Source organism: Dromaius novaehollandiae, chromosome W (genome assembly GCF_036370855.1).
Source record: "Dromaius novaehollandiae isolate bDroNov1 chromosome W, bDroNov1.hap1, whole genome shotgun sequence".
NCBI lineage: Eukaryota > Metazoa > Chordata > Aves > Casuariiformes > Dromaiidae > Dromaius > Dromaius novaehollandiae.
Window position 1 is genome coordinate 64,996,532 of NC_088130.1, and position 26,572 is coordinate 65,023,103.

The following is a 26,572-nucleotide window of genomic DNA, read 5'->3' on the forward strand; positions in this document are numbered from 1 at the left end:
TGCAGAGAAGTTATTCAGCCACAGTTTAGCATTATTGACTGTGTCATTATATGAGGCATTGCTGGTTGACCATTATGTCTTGTTTGCAGTTTATAAAGATGCTGAACAGCGTGTGAAACCCAATAATGCAACAGCAGCAAATGTAAAGTAAACTTCCTGTATTTAATAGAAAGGAGGGGAAAAAAACTACCAAAAAAACAAAACAAAAAAAAGGAAAAAGAAATTAGGGCATGCTTTAATGGTTTTCTTTGGCTGCCTCCCTCGTTTTGCCTTGCCAGATCTGCTAAGCTGACAGAAACCTCCACAGTGACGTGGCTCCCTCCCAGGTGCCCCCTGCCCCAGCACTGCCAGCTGCCACTGTGGAGTCAGTGACAGGCTCTGATTTCTCTGTGAAAGCCGAGGGGCCAACTCACGGCTCCAAACCTCCCTTTTCCAGGTCACAGCATCTTTCAGGGATACAAATCCTCAGCTGGGATGTGGTAATTGATATTCCTGACAAGATCACAACTGCTGGGAATCAAAGACCACGGTTGTTTAGCAGCCGTTTTGCAAGAACAGACTTTCAAAGTACTCCAGTCTTCTCGTTAACTTTGCAGATAGCAGGCATCCTTACCTGTTTCATCTCCATTAGCTAGAAGCCTCAGTCACTGTAATTATGAAATGGCTATGCTGATTCAGATCACAATATCACCTCTTTTTGAGAGAATGTGTTACAAGGGAATCAATAGAAACTATATCTATATTGCTTTCTGTTTTGTAGCTCTTTATCCCAGTGCTTTGCTACATTTTGTACTTTGAATTCCTGAATTCCTGAGCAGCACGGTGTGCATTACCTCCTTAAGGAAGAAATGCACATCCAGGTTTCAGCAAAGAGTTTATAAGCTGGGAGGAAAGCACACGTATTATTTCAATTTAAAATGTTCTGCTCAAATTGGATCATTTAGAGCATTTATATTAGAACATGTGGCTCTTTTGTTTGGTCTCTTTCTAAAGGAATCCCCTGACTGATCCCAAATTGCAGTAGAATTTAGGGCAAGGCACAAAGAGACGATAGGTCATAGTTTCCAAATGTGCATTTGTTTTCCTGCTGCTTCTCATACATAAACATCTTCCCACTCTGCCCATACACAGACATGCTAATTTATCATTATTTGCTTCTAAAACTACCAGATTTGTCCTTTCGCCTAGAATTGACAGAGTTCAAGTAAATCCATGTGCCAAAAATAAACAATGAGCTTTGGTTAAATTGGTAATTTTCCCGATCCAGCTATAAATCGCTATAACAATAATCAATGTTATAATTAGGCTGTATGTGTAGAGAAAGGGGATTTCTATTTAGACTGGTTTTCCATCATGAAATAATATACCACCATTACAGGTTTATCTAAATCTCTTCAAACTGAAGTGTGTTTTAGCAGAATCTCAGTCCTGCCTTATCTATTATTAATTTAAGGGAATTAATTCATGGATTCAAAAACAAATTTTAAAAATTTGATCTGGAAATCATGCAGAAGTTGAATACTTGGGAGGGCAGTAGTCAATTTTAATGGGTCAAATTAAATAGGGTCTTATGTCAGCTTTCGTAATGTGGGGAACTTATTTCACTTGACTTCACACATCCTAAAGTTTCACACTTGAGCAGTAAGGTAGTCATCAATGCTCTGTCAATAATCAGTGGACAGAGACGGACCTTCCAGAGAGCAATGCGTCCCTTTCCAAGGCACTAAGTTTTGGAAGCAGAGAGAAATCTCTTCTGAGTAATGTTTCAGTGAATATCTTATGCTTAAGGGAAGGAATGTGATTCAAATTACGATGCCGGTAGACACCATTAAACAGAGAAAAAAATCCCCTCCTATACTGATAACCTTTTTTTCTGTAGATATTCTCAAATCTTAAACTAGGAGTAACCCTGGGAGGAATATTGTGTTCTTTTGTCTGATTTAATTCTTCTGGTGGGTAAATATCTACCTGCATTCCTTTCCATGTAGCTGTGAATTTTGCATAAAGGAGGATGAAAGAATTACTTTATTTCAGTAACATTGTGCTCCTGTGCTAAACAATTTGAAAGAGAAAATAACATTGTTATAATAGGTAAATAAAGTAAGAAATAGTGTACCAGCTGCAGCTCTCCCTTCCCCTTCCCCCGCTCAATTGAAAAACACGAGACTATGAGAAGAAACAGCCTTTTTTTATTGTCTCCCAAAGGCAAAAAACTGAAAGTATGAAAGCTGTGTTTTGAGGGGAAAAAAATAGGTAGGTAGTATATATTATGAAAGAAGTAAAAACATAACATCATCTTTTTCCAACCTTGAGTGTCTAAAAGGAGACTAAACCGCCGGATAACTCTCTCAGTAGGATACAGAAACATTTCCAGGTGCATCCATCCATGTGCATATCCTGGGCACAACCTACACCCGTTCTGAGGAAGGAAAATTGGGGCACACGGGCTCAAGAAGGCCACATTGGGGTGACAGGAGTCCTTCCAGCGGGGCCAGTGGAGGGCCAGGACTGCTGGAGATGCCGTGGCGTGTGCATGCCCTGCCCTGTGGACAGAATCGTGTTTTAGTAATCTCTCTTAGGCTTTCCTTGCCTGCAAATGACTGAACAAATCACACAGTTATGATTATGGGAAAAAACACCCCAAAGAAATAAAACCCAAGCAAAGCCTCAAAGCAAGCCAGGGACACCTGGTTTTCTCCTCTGGAAGTTTCTTGCACATCCCTTCTCCCTGACCTGTTCTTGGGGGTCTCTGAATCGGTGGTGGTAGCCATGGGCTTGCTTTCCCCCCTGAATATTCTGTCATTTTGACACAATCTAAAAGCCGAAACACTGACTGAAGAACGTTTAGCTGAGTTAGACTATAAGCAGCACTGGTCCTAAGAAAGTCATTCCTACTTGTACTTACCGAAGTTCACCTTTAGGTATTCTTTCATCAAGTTATGGCTTATACATCGTTATTGCACTCTCTGCTTGTTGTCTTCAGTTTATTGGCAGGAACAAAATAGATGCTTCTCTGCTCACTTGGCTAAAGTATTGGTTCTTTCCTCTTCTGTCTTTTGATGGGTTTGACTCCAATTGTGCCCATTTTTGAAAGCTGTGGCAGTCATCTGGTAGTAGTCCTTTAGGAAGGGTATCCTAGAAGCAAGAGAAAAGATCCAGGAGCTGGTGAATCCTAAGAATCCAGTATATTCTATTTACCCCGTGTCTTCTCTTCCCTTGCCCAGTTCTCTGAAGCACCTGTTTGCTTCTTTACTTGGTTGTTTTGTTTAATAATGCTTTCTAAAAATAAATAAGGGCCAGATAGTTATTTACATAAAAAACTCTCAAAGCCATCATGAATGATATGCAGAATTCAAACCTACTATAACGTTTCTTTACACTGTAAGGGCATCAGTGGAAGCAAGGACCTGACTCTCTGTATTTGCTGAAACCCACTAGTAGCAAAACACTTCCTGAAGCATTCATGGGCAACAATAAATACATATAAATATCGTTTACCCAGTTTTAATACGAACAACTGAGAGCTGATGCCTTTGTCTTTGCCCCAGCTGGAACACCCAACAGATGATACACTAACTCACCTTTTTAATTACCTTAACACAAATAACATGCGAAACCAAAACTTTGTAATGAGCTTAATGCTATTTATATTATACAGCATTTCAAGAAGAACATTAGGATAACTGAGATTACTGACTGCTGTGTCTTAGATGCACTCTCACTTTGTGTATGCTTGCATATAAACATGTACATTTTCAGTTAGGAGGTAAGAAATTCATTTATGCTTTTTCAAATGCTTCCACTAGAAAAAATAAAAAAAGCAAATTTAAAAAGCGAATTTAAAAAAGTGTTTATTTTGCCACTTTCTAACAGGAAAAAACAAACAAATCTGACTTACTAAGGTTTGTGTCACATGCTTGCTTTAAATTCTACAATAATGAAACAATATTTTAAATAAATAAGTATTTCTCAAAGAGTTCTCCAAGCACTTTGGTTAAGGTTCAGCAGTATTACTCTGTGGTATGCATGTTGCTTACCAAAATTCAGTTTTGACTCTAGAACAAAGACCACAACAACTGAAAAAAATCTCTTAAAGACAATGAGGTCGAAATCTTCAGCCAGCCGACAAAGTGCTAAAAGATATTGCCAAAGATGCAAAAAGGCCTTCATGTGGACAAATGACAAACAACTTCCCCCCCACAGCAGATCAGGAGAATTGCATCTCCAAAAGGATTTCTGCAGCTCTGTCTCCCACCTACGTCTGGAGCTGGGCAGCCAACCATCCCACTCTGCAAAAAGTACACCGGTTATACACAGGATGCACGGTAAGTCCAGAGCAAGAGTGAGAGAAGGCTGTGTATTGGTAAGGGTGAGCTGCATCTAGTTTTTTGCCGAAAGCAGGTCAACTGCCCTTCCTGAGCTCCAAGAACTTGGTAGGAGAACAGGCGCATCAGAGCTCTAACTGCTGCCTAAGTGGCTCACAATGTGTTTTTATTTCAGATTGCCATGCACTGCAGAGATACTGCTACGGACTTTAAATATCTATCTCACATGGTGGGCGCAGTTTAGCTAAAATAGTATGGAACTCACCATAGACTGATTTAAATGAATTTCATTTATTAAATATTGAAGAGCAAATCGTAGTCTGAAAACAGTTACATGGAAGAAAACTGATGATAAAATTTCTTTGATATAGCTAGTAATGCCATGTCGTGTCAGTCCAATGGATTCAAACAGATGTTAAACAAGTTCAAAACAAAATGTGGCAGTTTTGAGCACTGAGGGCAATTTGGCCCAACGCATTTGTACTAGGAACATGGTAGATTATCCATTCCTTTATATCTGAGGACTGTATTGACATCTTTTCCTGTTCTTGGCCTTTAGTGACAAAGGCTCAAAAGAATGAAAAGTCCCTGACAAATAGAAATTTCCCTTTGTAAAGAAAATGCGCAAGAATAGTGGTCATTCCCTGAGATCCTGTCCCAGGAAAATGCAAACCCTGTAGTGAGGGATTTACCAGGGACAGGGGTGCAAAGAAAAGAGACGTTTTAGGTATTTCTCGTACTAGCGCATTCTGTATGTTTATATATAGAACAGACCATCACCCCAGGCTCTGTTTCTACAGTAGAAATGATGAATTTGATTCAGGAGCCACTTCATGAAATTCCTTGGCCATTTTTTTGCCGCAGGTCAAACTAGAGAACCATTATGGTCTTAAAATTGTGAGTTTATAGGCTCAATTATGATATTATGGTCTCATTATGGTCTCAAAATTATCCAAGCTTCTTAAGAGGCAGCACAAAGGTTAGTAAGACTAGAAAAGGAAATGACAGTCACAAAGCCAGAAGTTTCCTTGTTAAAACAGATTTTTGACTGCCTCCCTTTGTGTGGGGAGGGAAAGGGGGGCACTTCACAGTTCTCTTGAAAGGCAGCACAGCATTGAGTGAACTGAAAAATCTTTCAAGGACAGAAAAAGATGAGTAACTGGCCTATGAAGGACTTGCCTCTGTAAGATCCACAAGAGAAATGGGGTAAAGCTTCTCTAGGAAAAAAGCAAGTATAATTCTAAACATTTTCTTGCATTAAAAAAAAAAAAAAGTCATTTTATTTTCCTGACCCTCTTCATCTGTGGTCTGTGTAGGTAAAATCATCTGATCTCAACCCTTTCTTTCCTCCCCTGTCAGCACTCAGGAAAGTGAATGGCATAGAGACAATATTGAGAGACTGATGGCAGTAGAGCACTGATCTGTTCTGCTTTACGGACAAGCTGTGATGATGGTAGAACAAAAACCACCCTCACTAAAACAAAAAGGATCTGACTGACAATACTTTCCCTAAAATATTAAAGTCCCTTTTCTCAAAACAGATCATAATCATTTTCCTGAGAAAGTGTTTACAAAAAATGCATTGCCCAATATTTCTCAAAGTTTTAACAAGGAGAAAAACTTCATGAAACAAAAAAGATAAACGGTAATCCAAACTCTTTCATGATTTATTTGCATTGCCATGGTGTCAGAAATACTCAAGAACCACAGGACATTGTACTAAACGATGAACTGAGTTGCTATTTTCAGAAATCACTAGTAATTTAAAATGCTAGAGTTCAGTTGTACTAGAGGGATCTGACTTTCAGAAAGGAGGGTGCTCAGCATTACCAAAACAAATCTCATTGAAGGTGTCACAAGCTAAAGCAACCGAATAATGAGGTTATTCCAAAATCACTAATGGCTTTTAGAAATATTAGCCTTGACGCATTCCCACAACCTCCCAAAGCATTCCACCCGTTGTTTTAGCATGCTGCAGTTTGGAGCAAGGATCTTGTCTTTGTTCCTGTTTGCAAGGCCTCGGCAAACAATCAATGCCATGCAAACAAATAAATAAAGAAATAAATAAAACATAGTATCTCTCTATCAAGAAAAGAGATTGAGTCTCAAGATAGATAGCTTAGAAGGTGTTATACTAAGTTTAAGATTGTTTCCCTGTCTGAAGTGACATTCAATAAAATATCAAAAAATATTGCAGCTTTTGCAGTTTGGCTGGCATTGCTTTTGGCCTGCTAAAACTTGTGTTTTTATTCACTACCTTGTCAGTCAGTCCTTGAGGGCCGAGAGATTTCTAACTTCTTCCTTGAAACATGTCATGATGGATAGAAGATGATTGTAGCCATTTGGGGGGAAATATGGAGGTGGAATCCTCCTCTTTATCAGCGACCTGAACTGAAGATAAATGGGTCAGTATAGAAATATACCTGCGCTCTCCTGTCCCCTAATAGCCTCCTTTGGAGCAAACTCCATATCCTTACACGGTAAGGCTGCCAGTCCTGTTAAGTACCTTAGCACAGTTCGAGCTGGGAGGGCAAGGATTTTGCAGAGTTTATTTGTCCATTTAACAGAATTCTGTTTTTATCGCCTGAATATCCCCCAGGAAAAGATTGCTTTCCTTAAGCTGATTGACATACATGACACAACTTGTGGACACAGAGGCCACATTTATGTTTTTCAGTTTAACAATACTAGGAAATGCTACCACTCTGAAACTCAGTCTCCCACTTCAAATTGTGGGAATCGTCCCTGGCACATTTTTTGCCTGGGTCAATTAACATCCTCCCAGACAATTCAGTGCCGGTGTTAGCACATGCCAGACACCATACACAACAGGAAATTTGGATGCAGCCATTCCTTTTCAGAGGTTAAGAAAGTTTAATACTATGGATATTGATGTGTCTGTGTCAAATGGCTTCAGTGCCTGGGAATGAATGTGAGCACATGGGTGTAATCTTAGAGTGACCTAATTTTGTTTATTAGTCCCAAATAGGGAGTAACATTCAAAGAACTTCAGTAAGGTTAGAAAGGTATGCCCTCTGAAAATTGAAGATATTAGAAACATGAGTGTCCATTACCACCTGTTTCTATGCCTTCATTTGAATGCCATCTTTGATTCAGTGATCACACAAAACTGACTGCCCAGGACATCACATTTCATGATGCACCGATGAGGATTGCCACTCATTTAAATAGCCTTTGTCCAGTCCCAGTTCTAGAGAACTGTATATCCATTTAGGACTCTTTCCCTGTTCCTCAATGTACCCTGGAATAATCCGTTTTCCTTTCATCTTTATAGAGATTCCATTGTTTTGATGGATGATTTAGGAAAACTATACAAAATACCCCCTAAAACCTCCTGAAACTCCCCTAGAAGAGGACACCTTATATGTAAATGTACTCCAAATAACAAAAGTTAAAAGTAATTGAGAAGAGTTTCTCAGAGTGAGATTGTTGGCCACCTCTCACTAACATACATATTGATACAGACCTACCTAAAAATGTGCCAAATATAGTATGACCTTATTTGTTATGACCCTTAGGAGCTCCATGTCAATTCATGTTAACTACACTCACATAGGGGGTAAAGGCTCCTCTGAACTTTTCCTTCTCTGCAAAAGGAAGACTTTCTCCATCCCAGTCTTGCCAAGCATTTGTAAACAACTGGATTTAGTCATCTAAGGAGGCCTTATCTTTGTCCCATTGGATTGCTTGCATGAGTAGGACTTCTTTGATCAATCCCTCAAAGTTCCAAAACACTCTATGTTTTTCCTGGATTGTAAAGGAGCCTAAACAGGCTCTTCTTCACATAGAAGCTGCTACTTTTCCTCCTGCTGTTGCTATCTGCTCAGTTCCTATGATTTCTAGGAGAAAACCACATGCGTAATCTCCTAAGCAGACTTCTAAAGAACTGAATTCTAAACTTACCTATCTGTATTAAAAGTGTTTGCACAATATGATTGTAACAGTAAGACTGATATAGCAGTGGTACATGATAAATAAGCATATTGCTTCAACATTTATTTTACTGATATCACTGTATATACACATAATACACATGAAGGTAGAAAGTTGTATGTCATATTGCTATCAAATGAATCAGAGTATTTAATGACAGAGAAAATATAGAAAGTCGTATTGTAGCTCATGGTTCATGTAATCAGGGTCATCCAGGCCCTCAAAATCAAAGATTAAGCTTTTAAAACCACCATAAATGGGTCAGAAACCTTCAATTAGATGCACTAACTTCTTCAATAACATTTGAATGAAAAGTAAGTCTCATTTAATAGTGAAATAGAGGAAAGACAGTGACTGGTGTAATATAGTATAATAGTGAAATATAGGAAAGATAATGACTAGTGTAGTCATTAACTGAGAGCACTGAATAGCTTAGAGAGAGAAGGCAATGGCAATAAGAAATAGTATCTTACCTTCCTGCAGGGCTTTCCATCATATGATCTCAAAGCATCTTACAAAATAATAGCAGTGATTCGCATCACTTCTGGGAGGGAAGCTGCTATTACAGCACTATCTGATTATCTCATTCAACATTTAGAGCTCTCACGACCCGAGACACTGAAAAACCTGCTCACTGAATATTCCTAATATTCCCTCTGGCTAGCATCCTTGCTTCCTTCCTGTCAGGATACACTTGCGCAATTTTTCTCCAAGCTTTTCTCAACAAATATGGAAGCTATAAACTTACTTTTAAAAGAAGAAAGTTGAAATCCTCCGCTCATTTTATGGCCCCTTGGAGCCAGAGCTGAAACAACAAAAATCAGCTATCACAAAAGCTGAGATGCATCAGCAAGCAGAATCACTGAGGAAAAATAAACTGTTTTCAACTTGTGTATATAAGTCTGAGCACCCAAACAAGATGAATGATATGGCCTTTTTTACCTTTGTTGGAAAATTCTGTTTTGGGGATCAAATTCTGCGAAATGCTGAATTGGGAAACAGTATAACTACCTGGGCAAAAAACCTTGATATACAACTGTTATGTAAACCCTAACTCAGGATGCTGGGTGAAAATACAGGCCCAGAGTAAGCTGCTCGTTACAATACTGTATTCAGATTGTATACTGCAACACTTAAGCTTTTCAAGTTTTACGGACAGTGTCTAGCCCAAGCAAGTGATTCAGATCACGTCTTACTCTGGAGGCACCTGAAATCAGTTGGCATCACCTTGTTGGACTGCCGAGCTCCCACAGCACTGACATGCACACTGCCACGTTCATCCAGGAAAGTGACCCAGTCTGAGCTGGGAGCTGCTTAAGTTCAGTGATAATTTATACGCTCCCCTTTTAGACAAGCTCAAAGGGATAAAGCGCAGTCAGTCTGAAAAAAGTTTCAACATTAGGTCTCAAGATCCACTGTCTGACCACGAATCTGTTTTTTTGCCCTGGAATAACAGATGCTAACATAGCTGAGACAAAATAACTAAATAATTGCCGAAGATATTTACATAAGTATCTTTTCCCAGCAGAAAACTAGGTAGTTTTATATTTGGAATTTTATATATTTATTTTTTCCAATTGGGGACTACACATTTTTAGTCCACAGAAGTTGACTACTTGACTAAGCATTCTTCCTTAATGAATTAACCTTATGGGTGCTTGATAATTTTACATTCAGAGTATTTCTATATCCATGTATGCAGACATTTACATATTCTAACACAGGGCTTTGAAAATATAAATATGGCAGACAGTGTTACATGGTTGTTGATAATGTATACAACTTAGCGATACTAGATCAATTCACATACAGTGCTCTTGGCAGAGAAGATCCAATTTTAATCCCAAATCAATGGTGCATTAATTAGCAAGATGGTAAACAAAGGTTGCATCTAATATATCACTAGGGCTGCGTCTGTATGGGAGCTACAGGGTTGATTAACCCACTGATATTGCACCCCTCTGTGACTAAGGTCTTACCAGGATGCAGGCAAACCTGTTCCAGTATCTATGCTGTGAATGCAGTATAATTACTATGAGCGCAAGAAATGTCCTATGGCTTTTATAGGCAAATAAAACTATTTTTTTATAAATGCAGTGTCATGAATGTAGTTTATAACCTTAACACCAGTTAAACTAGGTTATAGAATTCATTACAAAATCAAAACAGCAGTGTATTTCTGTGTATTTCCCTATATACCTATAAAAAGAAGGCATCCAAAATGAGGGTGCATATCAGTATCATTCACACAAAAATTCTTGATTAATTTACAACAACATACTCTCGTGTTTTGCTTTCCAAATGCTATTGCCAGAAGCAGAAGAGAATAAATGAGATGTTTCCTATGTGTCAGTTGGTCCTAAACTAATTTCATGGAAATGTTTTGTACAGGTATAAGAGTTCAAAGGGATATGGCATCATACATAACCAATAGCATCACAGCTACTTCTGCTGCATAATTTTTTTTTCTCATTATAGAATCATCTATTCCCTCTCAAATTTCCCCGTAAGTCCTTCCTCCAGATTGCATAACCCTTCTGCTCAATTTGCAGAAATTCCTTAAAATCCACAGATATGGTACTGATACAGTGCATTAACCTTCATGGGTTATTTTAGTCCAAAACTGTGGGACTTTGACTTTTTCCTACCTCTTTAAAACTTAGAAATATCCAGTTCAGGCACTTCTCGTCTGTGTTGTAGTGCTGTCATGGGAAAAGTGTCTGAGGTGGACTTTTATGGGCCTCTGACTTTATTTTAATTTATGATGAAGATGATGATGATGGTGACGATGATGATTAGTGACATTAAGCAAGTCCTGGTCTTGGGAATAGGGGTGTGAACAGGTTTTTGTAACCACCCTATCATGTGTCACAAGCAGATCCTGGAATATCCTAACCTGCATTAGTCTGGGTTTTCTTGTTGTAGAACTTGGCTTACTTCAGTTTGGCACCTGAGAGCAAACTAATATGTACACACTATGGACAGTGTAGGGGACTAGGTTCTGGGCTGCAAAAGAGATTCAGCCAACTTACAGAATGGACACGGCATAAGAGCTTCACTGATTAAACATCACCCTAAAGGCTCATAAGAGGCCAGGAGCAAAGCAGAAGGCACTGGTATTCTCTCAAGAGTGGATATTCCATTTCCGAAGTGACCTGACAAGTTATATATTTGCTTTAGTCTTCCACTGCCGGCATGATGTTATATTATGTCCCTGTGGAGGAAAGTTTGGTTCATAGGAAAGCAAGTATAGAAATTCATTTGACATAATGTATCGTAAGTATGCTAACATACAGATTCTACCCTATTCACAGAAATGTCATGTTGACCTTATTATTAAATGAAAAAGAAGACAAAGACTTGAAATATTTAAGTTAACTGTGAAGTTAAACTATTTGAGTTTGGATTTATCTAAGCACAGTCACCTAAAGCTTCTTTTTGTAGTAAATAGTTTCTAGGATGTAGTTCATTATTCTGAAGCAGATGTCCTAAACAGGTTGAATGATTAATGTCACAAAAATGCCTGGTTCTCCTTGTAATTATAGAAGAAGCCTGGAGTGACCAGCTCAAATATAATTGCCTGTTCTGCAGATGTCATGTCTCACCTTTTGCATCAGACTACCAGCGAACAGCCCAACTGAGACAGACACACAGTTCTCTCTTCTGCTAGCTCTTTCTTCTAATGTTTATTTACTTACCTGTTCTATTAAACACTGGTCAGAATTATATTCTCATCAGTCGCAGTCTTAAAACTCTAGAGGTTTTACTCTCATTCATTCCAAGCTCAAAACTGTGGAACAGCCTTTGCCTACCCTTATTGGGAAGCAAGAGGTGGAGGTGAAAAATATTATGGTACCAGCTGGGTGACAGCAACAACTCAGAAGTGGCTGATGGAGCTGACTACGGTTACGATGAAATAACATAACGTTAAGGAACATCTGAGGTGTTGGGATAGAAAAGACAGCAAGCAACTTTGTCCTCGTCACTGCTGCCAAGCAGATGCCTTTTTGGAGGTCCAGCACACAATCTAGTGTAAGTGTGAAAGGCCAAAGGGCAAGAGGAGGCTTCATGGATTTCAGGGAAGAGCAGTGCTGGAAACCAGTCCGAGTGTCATAAAATTAAAGAGATCCTATGTTTTAAATGCACACATAAAGATCTAGAGTCCTTTAATATTATGTTCACCCACTAGAGAACTAACCTGAAATAATCCAAGCTGTGCCTCATTCTCTATTTACTCCCCTAAGAAGTAAACACACAATTCCCAATCAATAGATAAGTCTTCCAGGAAGATTTTTTTTTTTTTTAATTGGCTACACAACTGTTCAGGATAGCTGAGAGTCATTAACACAAGCCCTCCTTGTAGGGGGAATGCTGGTACAAATGTTCTGAGATCCAGAACAGAAATAAGATGCTGAAAAAAATCAATATTTGGTATTTAATGCAAACCCTTCTAATTAGCCATGAAAAAATCAATTGGAATAGAATGGGAAGGGAAGGCTCGCCTCTTTTTTTTTTCCTCCTGTGGAAACCACTGCAGACATCGAAATAAAGCTTCCCCTTTTTATACTCTTCTGACATGATTTCTTTTCAGTTTGAAGATAAGTGAACAGCAGGCCATGTGCCGGTGTAGCAAATTTGTACTATTATTTGTCCTTGGGCAACCGAACTGATCTAAATCCCAGTTTCACTCCTGTACACACATGGAGAAAAAAAGACATCACTTCCTCACCCCCCTTCCTAAAACCAAGACCTCGGGTTTTGACAGTTCCCTCTGTTCCCTAGTGAAAGAGTAGAGAAGGATATAAATAAAATTGACTAAATACATAAGCCAAACTGATATTTACGGTATATTTTAAGATCCTTAAGAAGCCTTAAATGAATACAGTTAAGTGAAATAGCGGTGAGAGTGAGCGCAAGACCATTTCTGAAGTAGTCAAAAATGCTTGGTTCCGCTTAAATGATGAAGTGGACAAGGAAATCTGAGAGGAGCAGTGCTTTGCTGAGTAAGTAGAGAGGCCAAAATCCCTGCCAACGTTTGAAGTAACTACACAGACTGTTGAAGTTAAGGAAGGCTCCCCCAAAAACACCCTGCCTGCTTCTGCGCTGCAAAGGAAAGCAGTCCCTTGCAATCTCCTACTTCCAGTACAGGAGAGCTATCTTTCATTTTCCCTGCTGAAGGCAGCTAAGGATAGGATATAGATCATGCAAGATACCAATTCTTTTGCTTATGACTTTCTCCAAAGACCCTAAACAATTCTGAAATGAAGGAAATTCAGTAGATGATCCAGTCTTCTTTGAGGGAGTTTTCTTGATTAGGCCAAGTGAGTCTTTGCTTTGTATTCAAGCCAACCTGATGGTTTATATAACCAGTAAAAATACTGGTCTGAAAACTGGATTCCCTTCATGGAGATATAGATTCAATATTTGCTTGCAAAAATGACTTCCTGGGTGACTTTCATAAATTACTTTCTTTTCATTTCTATCATTTTCCTAAATATAACCTAAAATAAAATCTGTCTGGAATGAGATAGAATGAATCCTATCAGTCCTTTGTAGTATTTCCACTGTTCTAGAAGGAGTGAGGACCACCATCCTCGATACACTGCTTTTTCCCCTCCTCAGCCCTCCCACTCATGTATTTGCCAAGGGCTGAAGAACAGAGCATTCTTCTGAATGGAAACCAGATCACAAAATTGTCCCCGTGAAAGGTAATACCTTCTCTTAGGATGAGTTAAAATGCCCAGTCACGGCTAAGATGATGGGAAAGAAAGAGGTACACAAAGACAGGCAGGCAAAGACCACCGTTCATTCCCAGTTCAGTGGCAGTGCCCCCAGCAGCACCCCAGCAGCGGCATGTTGCCAAAAACAACTGAAAATCACTCTCACAGGTTCCCATCTCCCCTCTAAATTTAGTCTCCCCTAATCTTAGTGCAGCTTCTAAATTTAGCAGACCCATTTCTCCATTCCAGTCTAAGCTGGCTGCTTCTGTGGCATCTGCTTATACCATGTCCTCCAAGACACTTAGTCAGAAGCTTTCCAGGGGGTTGAGTAGTAATTTAGGCTTTTCAGGCTTCCTAGTCTCTCTCGTTCCATTTACTGTACATTTTCTAAGTGAGTTCTCACCTAATTTCAGATATCTAAATGGCAGACATCTAACGAAAAATTTAGCTGTTACCTTAAAATTCTGTTACAGGGGATATGATAGTGATATAGGTACCTCCAAAGGGTGGTCCTTCTCACCTGTCTCTAACATCTCTTTTAGATAAAACGAATCATTGTCTGCAGGTGCCTATACCTGTTAACTGAGTTTAGGGTGACTAGTTTAGAGACTGATTTCTAACTCTAAGATTTAGTTAAGTTAGGCAAATTAATCCCACCCTAACAGCTCAAATCCATTGGTTGTATTTAGTCATCCGATATCATTTCTTTTTACCTTTGGATATCTGCTGCAGAGAGCTGGCGAACATGTAAAACATTCTGTAGGAAACCTGCTATCCTCTAGAGCTCCAGCTAGAGGTCAGGCAGGATGACTGTCATCATCCCAAATGGTGCCAGACATCTACATGTGGCAACTGAATTGAGCTTCACGTTTCACTGAGTTTGACTCTTTTTGCTCTGTGGTTATCATGATTTCCCTCATCAAACAATATAATTTGCTGCCAGACAAAGAGTTGGGTTTCTGCAGCTGTTTTTGGCATATGAGAGTTTTCCAGTAACTTGCGAGATGGCAGGAAGTTAAGGCTGGAGTTCGAAGCATTATTTAGATGGAAAGTCCTTGCCCTGAGCACTTTGATGGGAGGCAGTTAAGCTGGACAAGTCCTCAGAGGTTAATGCTTTGCTCAATTGAATTTATGGAAGAAGGTCTGGTCGTTTTGTTGGGTGGACTGGATAGTCCTTTTAAGGCCAGAAACCCATAGGGCTGTGATGTGGCATCTAAATTAAGCAGACAGAATTTCCACTGTCACTTCTCAGGGGCAAAAGATACTCAGGGTAGTGTCAATTCCAATATTAACCTCTCAAAGAAAAATAGAGATGACTTCATAGGTTATATTCCTGACTCTGCTACCGATTCAGTTTGTGATTTAGCTTCTCAGTTCTTGCAATTGCCTATGATGTGAAGGTAGATAAAAAAAGCTTAACTACTTCCCAGGTTTGTACTGAAGCTTAATTACTAGATATTTGTTAAGAGCTTTGAGGCATTTATAAACATAAACTGCAAGTACACTCTCTCTCTCATCCTGCTGGTTATTAAGGGTTATTATTTTCTCTTGGATGTTTAGTTCGTTTGGTTTTCAGAATGCTGAATAATCTCCTAATAATGGCATTATAAATGAAAGACAGACTAGAGACATTCTTCTTCAGTGACATTTACACAGAAACTGTAACTCATGCTGTTTGAGAAAAAATCTTGTCTTTCTTCATCAAAGATAAAAGCCACATTTTGCCTCAAGGCCTGGTCTTTCTATGATAGCAGGACATTTCACATCTGCTTTTGTCCCTCAAAAAGAGATTTGCTTTTACATAAATTCTCTCTCTCTCCCTCTCGCTTTCCCTTTCCCTTTCCCTTTCTCTTCCTTACACATACACACACATATACTGGTGCACATGCACGGTCTTAGGAAATAAGTCCACATATCAAGTAAAAAATAAACTTGGAGAAAGGTTCCTTTTTGAGTCCTCTACATGATCCTCCTTATCTGTCACCCACTGAAGGACCTGCAGGGCACCAAACAAATTTGAAGTTCCTATTTTAAGACTTACAGACCAGGTGGCTCTTAGTGGGTAGTTGATCAGTTTGGCACAAAATGAATTGTAAGCATAGGTTAGTGTGTTCTGCGAAGAACAAGCTTTTCACTCATCATCAGACGGGGTCTAGAACCAGACACAAGCAAAGACAAACAAGTGGAATGATAAGCTATAAAATGGATATCTTTACTGTATAAATAAGTTCTGCTCTCTATTTCATTCCAAATCTTGGCCCCTTGATTATCTACAATGCATACATATTAGACTGCTTCAGCATCTCCTCCCAAAATGAGCCCAAATCTTTACATAGTTTCTAGGGATAGTTTATGTCAGAAACCCTTCCTTATTGATAATCCAGCTGAGTCAGATACACAGATGGCTTCCCTTACCCTAAACAATCTTTCTGAACTATCTGCACAAGCCCTTTGACCCTAAAACACTGCATACCTTCCTGCCATATACCACAACACGCTGTAAAAATACTATTTTAAGGGCTGCAACATCTCTCACATTCACAAAATAATACCAGTGCTTTAGGATTATGAAACTACCACTAGGTCTGCAACAAAAGCCACAGCCAAATACTACGCATTGTGGCCACAAGTCAGCGTGGATGAGCCTGGGCTGCTTCACTTGATCTGAGAGTGAATCCTGTCAACTGCTTTTATGTAGGCTAAGAATACTATCTTCAGTGTTTGGAAGAAACTGTTCGGGTGTGGGGTGGGTTGGAAAATCTAAAGAAGAGAAGTTGTTATCTGTTAAGAGTGATATCTAGAGGCATAACATAACGATTAAAAAAAAATGCATCATTGAATCAGCCTTTGTGTGGAGGATGGCAAGTCCTTGGCACAAAGGGGGCATCAAGGAGATCTGCAGCTTTGTGAACACAGGGATGCAGTGAGGTTATGTGAGGGAGCATGCCATGAAGTGCCCTTAACTTCTGATACCGAGTGTTGTCTAGAGTAATAATACATTGAACATGGCAAAGAATGTTTCCAGGCAAATCATTTGTCTATACACTAAATATTTAGGACAGTCTCTGGCACACTTTTGACCTCTGGCAACAGGCACTATCTCAATTTCTAGGTGTGTTTCCGCACTTACAGTGGATCAGAGCCATTGCCAATAGAAACTCTGGATGAAATCCCTTGTCTCAGAGGCTGGGAGAGCTTAGTAGCACGGATGAAGGCCCTTCCATGTCCACAGGCCTCAATGTCTGGGAATGGTCTGGGACACGTTCAATTTCCAACATAGGTACAGCTTTATTTGCTCTTTCTAGCCCATGCTCCTGGGAATCATTTTCATACAAGCAAGGATATGTGGGGCAGAAGGGGACTAACACATATCTGTACTTTCCTTTCTTATAGAATTGGGATGCTGTCAGAGAACATAGTCAAGCCCAGGGAACAGACTGGGAATAGTCTGGCTACAGGATAGTTTCACTTCTAAAACCTGAAAAACTCAAGTACTTGGATAGAGCCAAGATGTCTCCTATATCACACAGCAGTAATAAAACATAACTGCATCCTTTTATTATCTGTCCCAGGAGGATGTTGTAGGTAGCAGGCGTGATAGCCCATAAGTAGGTCTAGATAAAAAAACAAAACAAAGTCATTCCTTTTTTCAAGGGCAAGAGACAAACTGATGCACACTTAATTTCTAGGTTTTGGATGGTGATAAACTCAAAGTTAGCAGCTATAAACACCAGACTTTCTTTATTTAGCAATTGTAGAGTTCTTAGGCCATAATAAAACAGCAATTTTGAGGCTTCTGTATGTTCTTTGGTAGCAACAAAATATTCCTCTAGCCTCCCATAAGGCTAACACTGGGAATTCATAAGCTATCTAGACTGGCCAGCATAGGAAAGATTTTGCTTCTTGTATTGTCTGGGAAATAACAAAATACACCTTTATCTATATGTACAGATACCTCTGTCTGCATGACTACATAAGACGTATATGCCAGGTTGTCTCCTATGCAAATGATGCTCACAGCTGTTTGTTTGCTGCACAGAATTCATCCTATTTGGAGGCTGGTATCACCACAGACAGTGGTTAGGAACATATGCCAAACCTCTGTGCTTGCCGGCATTGCTCACGTCATGTACAATAGGGGTATGTTCTAATTGGTAATAATTTTTTTTATGCTCTGGGAAATCAAAATAAGGTTACCTTGATCCTGAATGCCTTCAGTAATTAAAAAGGTATCATAAAGGAATATTTTTATTTCAGAAAAAAAAGAGTTTCCCTTTGGTTTGTGCCAAAATTGTCTGGGCCTGTTAGCAGGGAAACAATGCCACTTAGAGTCTAATGTTCACACTTCATTAGGCGAAGAGCATGTTGGAAGTCAACTTTGCAAGTCACTGAAGTGAATAAAGCTAAAGAGAGATCCAAGATGACATATTACTTGGAATCATTTCTCTGCAAGGCTGACTAAAGAGGGCATTGGCATACCTGAAACAGAGGTTCTTGAAGCAACTTAAGACTCTTACCAAAATGTGTTGTATACAGACTTCAGCCAAACACTTCAGACTTGTGCCCAGGACACATAAAGTCCTATTTCAGGCTGAGTATGGCACATGCTGGTGGTAAAAGCTCGGATAATTTTCCATATGAATTATTATTAACAGCAGCACCAACAGTATAGTGCTACTACCAAAACTGCAGGCTCCTTATATTAGGACCTGTACATTTACATTGTAATTGCATAGACAACGAGTAAATCAGGTTTGGTATATAATTGAATATATTGTCAATTAGCAACAACATAGGTAAAACTGTGCCTTAATTTCATACTATTATACAGGGGTAAATCTCCCAGTCTTTATTTAAATCCTAATTCATCCAAAGTTTTGCTAAAATAAATGATCTGTGAAAATTTTTTATTTCTAATTTTGTTTCTATTTTCAGTTCGTGTTAATTTTCTTAAATTCCTTGAAACAGGGAGCACCTGAAGTTCTTATTTATTTCAATACTGTAACTGTATTTTGCATGACCTCTCATTGATCTAAACCAAAACAACAGTGTGGAAATATACAGACTGGAGAATAAACTATGGACAAGCAGTAAAAGAAAAAAGTAAATGCACACACATAGACCTTTTATAACATATCTTTCCAGTGATCTCTTGCCTCATACCCCAGCACCTTCTTAGCAATCCCCTGTTCTTTTCACTTACATATCTATACGTACTTTTAGAAGAAAGAGACATTTTCCTCATGTGAAGGAATGTTTTTAAGGTTTGTCATTAATCTTATAAGGAAGAACTCTTATGAAGCGATTTCTGATACATCAACATCCCAGTCTTTTAAAAGGGGGACACACAGCTCTTTTACGCTCTAAGGAGCAGCTTTTTTTCAGAACCAAGGACAATCAATATCAGTTTCTATACTGAGAAAAAATATCATGCAGCAGAAGTAGCTGTGATGCTACTGGCAGTGTATGATGCTATATCTCTTTGAACACTTATACCTGAACAAAACATTTCCATCAAATTAGTTTAGGACCAATTGACACATACGAAACATCTCATTTATTCTCTTCTGTTTCTGGCCATAGTGTTTGGAAAGCAAAACATGAGAGTATGTTGTAAATTAATCAAGAATTTTTGTGTGAAAGATAACAGCTCACCTCAAAATTACAAAGTTAACATAAGAGAAACCTACCTCCTTTCTATGATTCCTTGCCTAAGTCAGCTGGCAACATCATGCCCTACCAGTAAACAGTAAATCCCAATCTCATTTTTACATTGTGAAGACCATATAAGTATCTGAAACGGATAGATCTCGTATGCCTGATGTAACTGTTGTCAAGAAAGCTTTGAGAAGGTGGATCGGTGTGTGTTGCAGAACTTAGTTACCTTTTACCTTTTGCTGTCTTTATGTTGAATTACGTATCTATGGGAATAAATACTGAAAGAGCTGGGCGAGTTGTAGTGAATGTCCATCTATGGATATATGCCAAGGGATCAGATACTCAGTTAATGATCAGTGTATCGAATCATAGAATCACAGAGTGATTTAGGGTGGAAGGGACCACAGGAGGTCATCTGGTCACGCTCCTGCTCAAAGCAGGGCCAGTTTACACATTGTACATGACATATCGCTTGCTCTTTCTGTCTCTACCCACACACACACAAAAACTAGTTCTCTGCCCTCTCTGTCTTATACGCACACACTCACACACACAGTTATATATATATATGATTTCTAATATAAGACCAGGAAGCGAAACAGAATCTCAGAAACCGGAAGAGGCTATGGACAAATAATAAAACTATGATGACCCTTACATTTTGCTATTAAATTTCCAGATAAGACAGATTAGATGATTAGACATTGTAGCTGCTCTGTGCTCTGAGTGGGAAATATAATGTGTTCTGGGGAGACTGTCATTAAGTAAAGCTTTCCATTATATCCCTCCAGGTGAATGTATAGCTTAAAAGAGAAGGTTCTCACAAAGAAATGTGTTAATTATTCATGTGGGAAAGTTGCAACAATCCCTGTGGCAATAAGGTTCAGAACAAACAATAAACGGCAGAAGCATACATTGGATATAGGGTAATGAACTGCTGGAATAGTTCATTTGGAAAAACATAAATTTACTACCTGAAGTCTTGATATAAGAATTTATAGATATTTTCAGAAAGATTTTGTTACTCTTGCATGAATTATGATCCAGAAGCAAAATTTCCTGGGTGATGCTTCTGGCCACATGCTATGTAAAGATTCAGAGTAGATTACTACAATAGGCTCTTCTGGATTTGAAATCTATTAATCCATGAATCTGCTTCCACAACGCAGGTCATCAGCTTCTCAGATTACATAGTTTAATTGCAAATATTAGATAAAAACAAATCTTTCCCCCCTTACCATGTCATGCTTTGGCGATCTTATGTAATAGATTAATATCCATTAATGAAGTTGTTTCCCGTGACAGCGAATTATCAAGTTATTTCTCAGATTTTAAATAGAAAGAAAGATGAAGGAAAAGAAAAAAGGACCAGCTTCAATCAGTAGTGCAAACAGGGCCTCACAGCTTGGTGTGAAACAGTTACTTGCAAGCATTTCCACTTGCTGTCTATGCAGGAGCCCAGACTTTTGCTTTTTCCTTGGCTGCTTTCCTGCTGGCTCTGGTTGATTTGATTTCAACAGATCCCTCTTTAATATCCCTCTCTAAGTTAATTGTTATGTTAAAAAGGATCAGCAGACCTCCAGAAAACCTGTGGAAGCCAAACTGGTAGACTCTGAATGATGTGAAAAACTGGCAAGATTGGAAGTAGATGTGGAAATGTGTGTTGTGATAAGCCTCTGGTCTTAAGCATGCTCCTAGGACTCTTGACTCAATAATTTGACCCAATAATTTTTCAAGTTATGTCCATTAGACATCACTTCAAGTTGACACAAGTAATTTCAAAGCATTGCTTGGAGTCTGAGTGTGGGCTTAGCTGTCTGTGTAGATGAATCTATCGTAGCTATGTTCTCTGGCATCCATAGCACTGCACTGAGACCACAGCTCAAGATAAGGGAAAATGGCTGAATCCAATCCTCCTGCAAGCAAGTCACTCAACAAGCATATGCTTCAAGTGCAAACAATTTCCATTCTACAGTGGAGAAACTTTGATGCGGAGGAGTGATTTGTCATAAAAAGTCATGATAGGCCAATAGCAAAATCAGGAAGCCATTTATTTCATTGCAAAATCAGAACAGCGCTGACTTAGCTGCGTTTTACACAAAATATGCACTGGTATAAATAACTATGTAGTGCCAGGCAATAGTGCCTTGAAGCTGCATGAATTCATATGAAATTGCTGCACTGATAGATGGAAATGCCAGCGAAGTCATAATTACAGCAAAGGAAAGGGATATGTTATAATTAGAAAAGTTATGTGTGTCCTTCACAGCTCTTGCTCTGTTTCTGGAACTATACGTGTTTTTTAAGCAATCACATAGCTCATTAGTTACATACTGCACGAGGATTTTGTATCCTAGATGTGTATCAACTAGATTTCCTAATTTATGTCCACAAGGTCTTTAAAATTACCCCTTAATTTATTCAGTAAATTTCACATCTTTTAGTCAAGATGTATTGAATCTCAGGGCCCAGGATTTGATTGATCCCAACGCAGAGGTAATATGTTATCTTGTTGGAGCAATATCTGACAGGCATTTATTATGGATTTTTAAAGGATAAGGAGTCTTGCACAAAAGCTACAGAAGTTTGTGAAATCCCTAGAGGTCATATCCAGAGACAGACTTTGAAACAGAACAAAGCCATTGTACTATTAAAAATAATGATCTGTTGCAGAAGAGGAAAGACCATGCACGGTCTGATTCAAAGCCCAGTAAGTGGGATGGGAGTCCGATAACTGTGAATATATATATTAACATAAGGAGGACAGCAGAGGGGTTCAATTATAATGCTTAATTGGATAGGAAATTTCAGAAAGTGCTGGATTAGATTGCATTGGGGATATCTTTAAAATAAGTACTAAGAAAAATAAACTCAGATGAGGATCAAGCAGGTAGGGAAAAGCGTAGAACTGGCAAATTAGAAGATGGTGATTATTTATTTGTATAAGATGCAAGTGATTATTAGCCTGAGTGACCTGGCAGCTTTCTATTTCAGATGGTTATATTTTGCTCAGTGAAAGTGTTATGTAATTATCAATTACATATGTCATTTTTATTCCTTGTTGAAAGCTGTTGTGCAATTTTAATCTCTTATGCAATAATGAATAAAAAGTAAGCATGCTTGTATGCTTGGTGTACAGAAGTATATAAGTAAATGGTGCATGGCCCATATCGGAACTGGATAAATTTGGATTACCGAAGTTTGGCTGGATCACTGGTTTTCATTGGTGTGCTTATATTCTGAAGATGTAGATGCATTTCAGTTGTAGTTGAGAGTTTTGCTAGATAAGCATGTTTCTTATGCCACGTGGTCAGTGTAGGTCTTGAGACAATAAGCTCTGAACTCTGAGTTAGCTACTACTTTGAGTCACTGAGAAATTTTCGAACAGTTTAAAATATTTTGTGAACTATATCTGAGAATTTCAAAGCCACCTCAAGGATACAGATGCAGCAAATCCTATGCACTTCTGAGATAAAGTGTTCAAATCTTCACAGCAGTGTTACAATCTCAGTCTATATTCAAAACATACTTTTAAATAAAACTGCACTTCACAGACTGAAGTGTGCGTTAACTAAATCACAGCTTTGTTTCTGATCTACATAACTCACACTGAATTGCCTGCTCTTGTCTCATGCCTGAAATAATTAAGGTGCCAAAAGCTTACTTTTTAAAAGTGACACTAAGCAGGAGCCAGCTGACTTTGTACTGAAACAGATGAGGAGTGCTTCCACAACCCCTTCTACCAACTTGGTGTGTAAGTCGAAACCTCCATCAGAGGTGTAACAATGCTTCTAAGTTACAATCTTATACTGTCAATGCTCTCTCTCCAGTAACCATCTGAGCTGAACTTTTAACCAGTCAGAGAAGATATATATTATGAAGATGTTAGATATCAGGAACATAATTACTTCTGAAAATACATTTTTGTATCAAAGGGCATTACTGGGTGTACCTTGGAGTATCTTAACTTAAAAATCTGTTCCCTAAACTTTGCCACATTAAGCAAATAAATTCTTGAATACAACGAGAAGTCTGTACTTAAGTGATCTACAGTCAGCCTTGCCAACCTGGTTCTTTGATATAACACACAAATTAGCCAGAGAAAGTATGGAGTCACACACCTATATGCTAATGAAAAGTAGCACATAAAGATTAGATCCTAAATTTTTAGATCACTGTTTTCCTGAATGCTTCCTCCTCTACAAGTACATCTCTTGAAAATCAGTAGCACCATTCAATGATTAAGCTACAGTTCAGCCCAAAAAGCCATAAGCAGAGCAGCAGGAGACAATTGCACAAAGCTCTACTAATCAGCAGATGTGTAAAAAACCAAAAAGCATACACAAACAAGTGCTGGGCCAAAGACTTTATGCAGTAGGTAATGGAAAAAGTCACACTGGCCAGTTATTGAATTTTATTATTCTAAAAGGGCTTATTTTTTGCATTACGCTTTGAATGGTCAGAAACATGTAGAGGAAAATGCTCCTGTAGGGTTACTGAGCCGGCCACCATGCTGCTAAACCATATAATGTATTCAGTTTTATTTTTGAAGTAAGTGAGGTAAAGTCCCGCAGGGCGTGAAACAAACAGAGCAGCAGTGCCTCAGTTTTAATAGTGTCTGACACCCAGCCCAGCTTGCCACCAGTTCTTCACGGCTGGAAAACAGCTGGTCCAGAAAGAGAGGCAGTGCTGGCTATTCTTAGGCTGCTGTAATAACAACTATCCCATTCACATGTCAAGGCGTGCTCTGCGATCGCTGCCAGACGCAATCTTATTTGAGACAATGATGAGCAAGTTTGAAAGATGAGAGTGTAGAGACTACGCTAAACTTTTGCATTGCTGCTGTTCAATGTTTAGGGAAAAGCTGAGGCCAGCTCAATAATGCTCTTGCTGTACACATCACCAGCTCACTATGAGCTGGGAGTTTACTTTAAGCTGTGATTTGAAGTGATTCATATAAGCTGCTTGAAGCCAATTAGCACAATGTAATCACAGTAGTGGTGGTAGTACTCTGCCTCCAGCAACTTGAGCTGACAGCTTGATAAAGGGTTACAGGAAGAAAGGAACCTTGGTTTATATTTGGGTCAGCTTCTTACCAACACTTTGGGCTGCGCTTTGCCAGGGTGCAGTGCTGAGGTGAGTATTCATCTGCTATCCATGGTGCACAGGCATCCACAGACATAGTGTTCATTAAAAAAAAAGAAAACCTTATTTATTGGGTTCTTTGCACAGAGCAAAGCTCACATGGGGAATCAAATCCCTCAGACAGGTTGGTTGGTCGTGTCTGGCTGGCAAAGGGAGTGTCCATTGTCAGGGTCCTTGCAACCATGCTAGATCGGGTGGGACTCCACAAAATGCTGTTCTTCTCAGTTCTTATATTCAGCTGGTCCATGGTCCTATGAGCACTCCAGCACATGCACAATCCATTACTGTGGATCATCCTACACTGTGTACAAATGTCTCCTATCTATCTTCACTATGTACTAAAGACTGTCCTATGTGCCCATTCCTGTATCTGCAGAAACAGTTTCTACTGATTATTTACAAATGTCTTATCTTTACAAATATCTGATCTGCATCAGGAACTGCTTGGGGAGTCTTGGACAGCCAGATGATAACCAACACTCTGAAGCATGTAAGTAGTGTCTGCCATTGGTCTGGGGTCAGCACGGGCTGCCTGGGGAATCACCAGGACTGTCCAAAATTCCCACCTGGAAAGCTCCTAATTCCCACCTGGAAAGCTCCTGCACCAATTCATCAAATGCTTTGCTATGAAGGTGGCTAGGAGTCCAGTCAATCACCTAGCTTCAAACTGGCCCATTGTCTCAAACCAGTCCGTTGTTTCACCCATGAAGAGACTAGCTGGGGAGCTCCTGGACCAGGAAGGGGATTAATGACTAGGTGCATTCGGTGTGCTCACAGGTACACCCCTGATACTCAGCTGCACCACAGCTGTAACTACAGGAAAAGCTGAATTTCATCCTTGTATCACACATATACCTGATATTTCATATATCTTGCCCCATCCACTGAGCTCGTTAAAGGAACAGGACTAAGAGCCCCCCCTAGAGACTACCATAGGATGAGGAAATGTTATGTATTTTGCTGTTATCAGCTTCTTTTTAGGAGTGTTTCCAAACTGCCAGACCTGCTTAGAGACCCCACATAATGCATTTTACCAATGCACCGCCTGCCTTGAAAATCTGAGTGTCTAAGGAGCTCAAAGTGGGACAAGGTTTTATTATTCCCTCTTAACAGATTGGGAGGGGACAGGGATTAGGTACATAGGGACCCAATGATGGAAGCTTTTGTCTCTGCTCTAATCAATTACTGTTCCTTATAACAAGCAAGATCACAGAAAAGAAAGAAACATGTAAGACAGCTTGTCACAGGGCTACTGTTTCAAAATGTTAGAGATATCCCACTGCATTATTTGACTATATATGTTAATTCAGGGGGAGACAGAGCAGAAACCCATATTTTAAAATTGGCGCTCTCTCTTTTCCTCTTTCCATTTTAAAGAAATTTCACAAATTTTGCAATATACATCATGTTCTTTTACAAAATAAAGGAAAGAAAAAAAAGCTGAGTCATAATATTATGTAATATATATGAATTTGGAAAAAACAATAAATTACAGATGGCATAGGGTTGTTCATTCCTATTTGGAGGGTTGTGAACCAAGCAATTCCCAAATCCTATATTTTCTCTTCAATCTCTCACCTCATCTGGTAACCGTTGTACATGCTAACTTGTGTATGAACAACAGCTACTACTGTCCAATGACACTGAGACTCAAGCATCCAAATGAAATGCAGTGACTTAATCTGTCTGTCAAGGTGAACTTTTTTTGCTCCATCTGTCCCTTTTCCCTCAATAGGGACCTTGTGCTAACTGTTCTGCCATGGATCTTAT

The 26,572-nt window shown here is 39.1% G+C and overlaps 1 long non-coding RNA gene across 1 annotated transcript; it reads right to left on the bottom strand.

Annotated features, from left to right (window-relative positions):
• Positions 1-2,250: 2,250 nt before the first annotated feature.
• Positions 2,251-6,710, bottom strand: LOC135324401 (uncharacterized). The gene is made up of 3 exons (XR_010385764.1): positions 6,583-6,710; positions 2,906-3,135; positions 2,251-2,543 (listed from the first exon to the last, which is right to left on the bottom strand). It is a non-coding gene; the product is annotated as an uncharacterized LOC135324401 (long non-coding RNA).
• Positions 6,711-26,572: the final 19,862 nt, after the last annotated feature.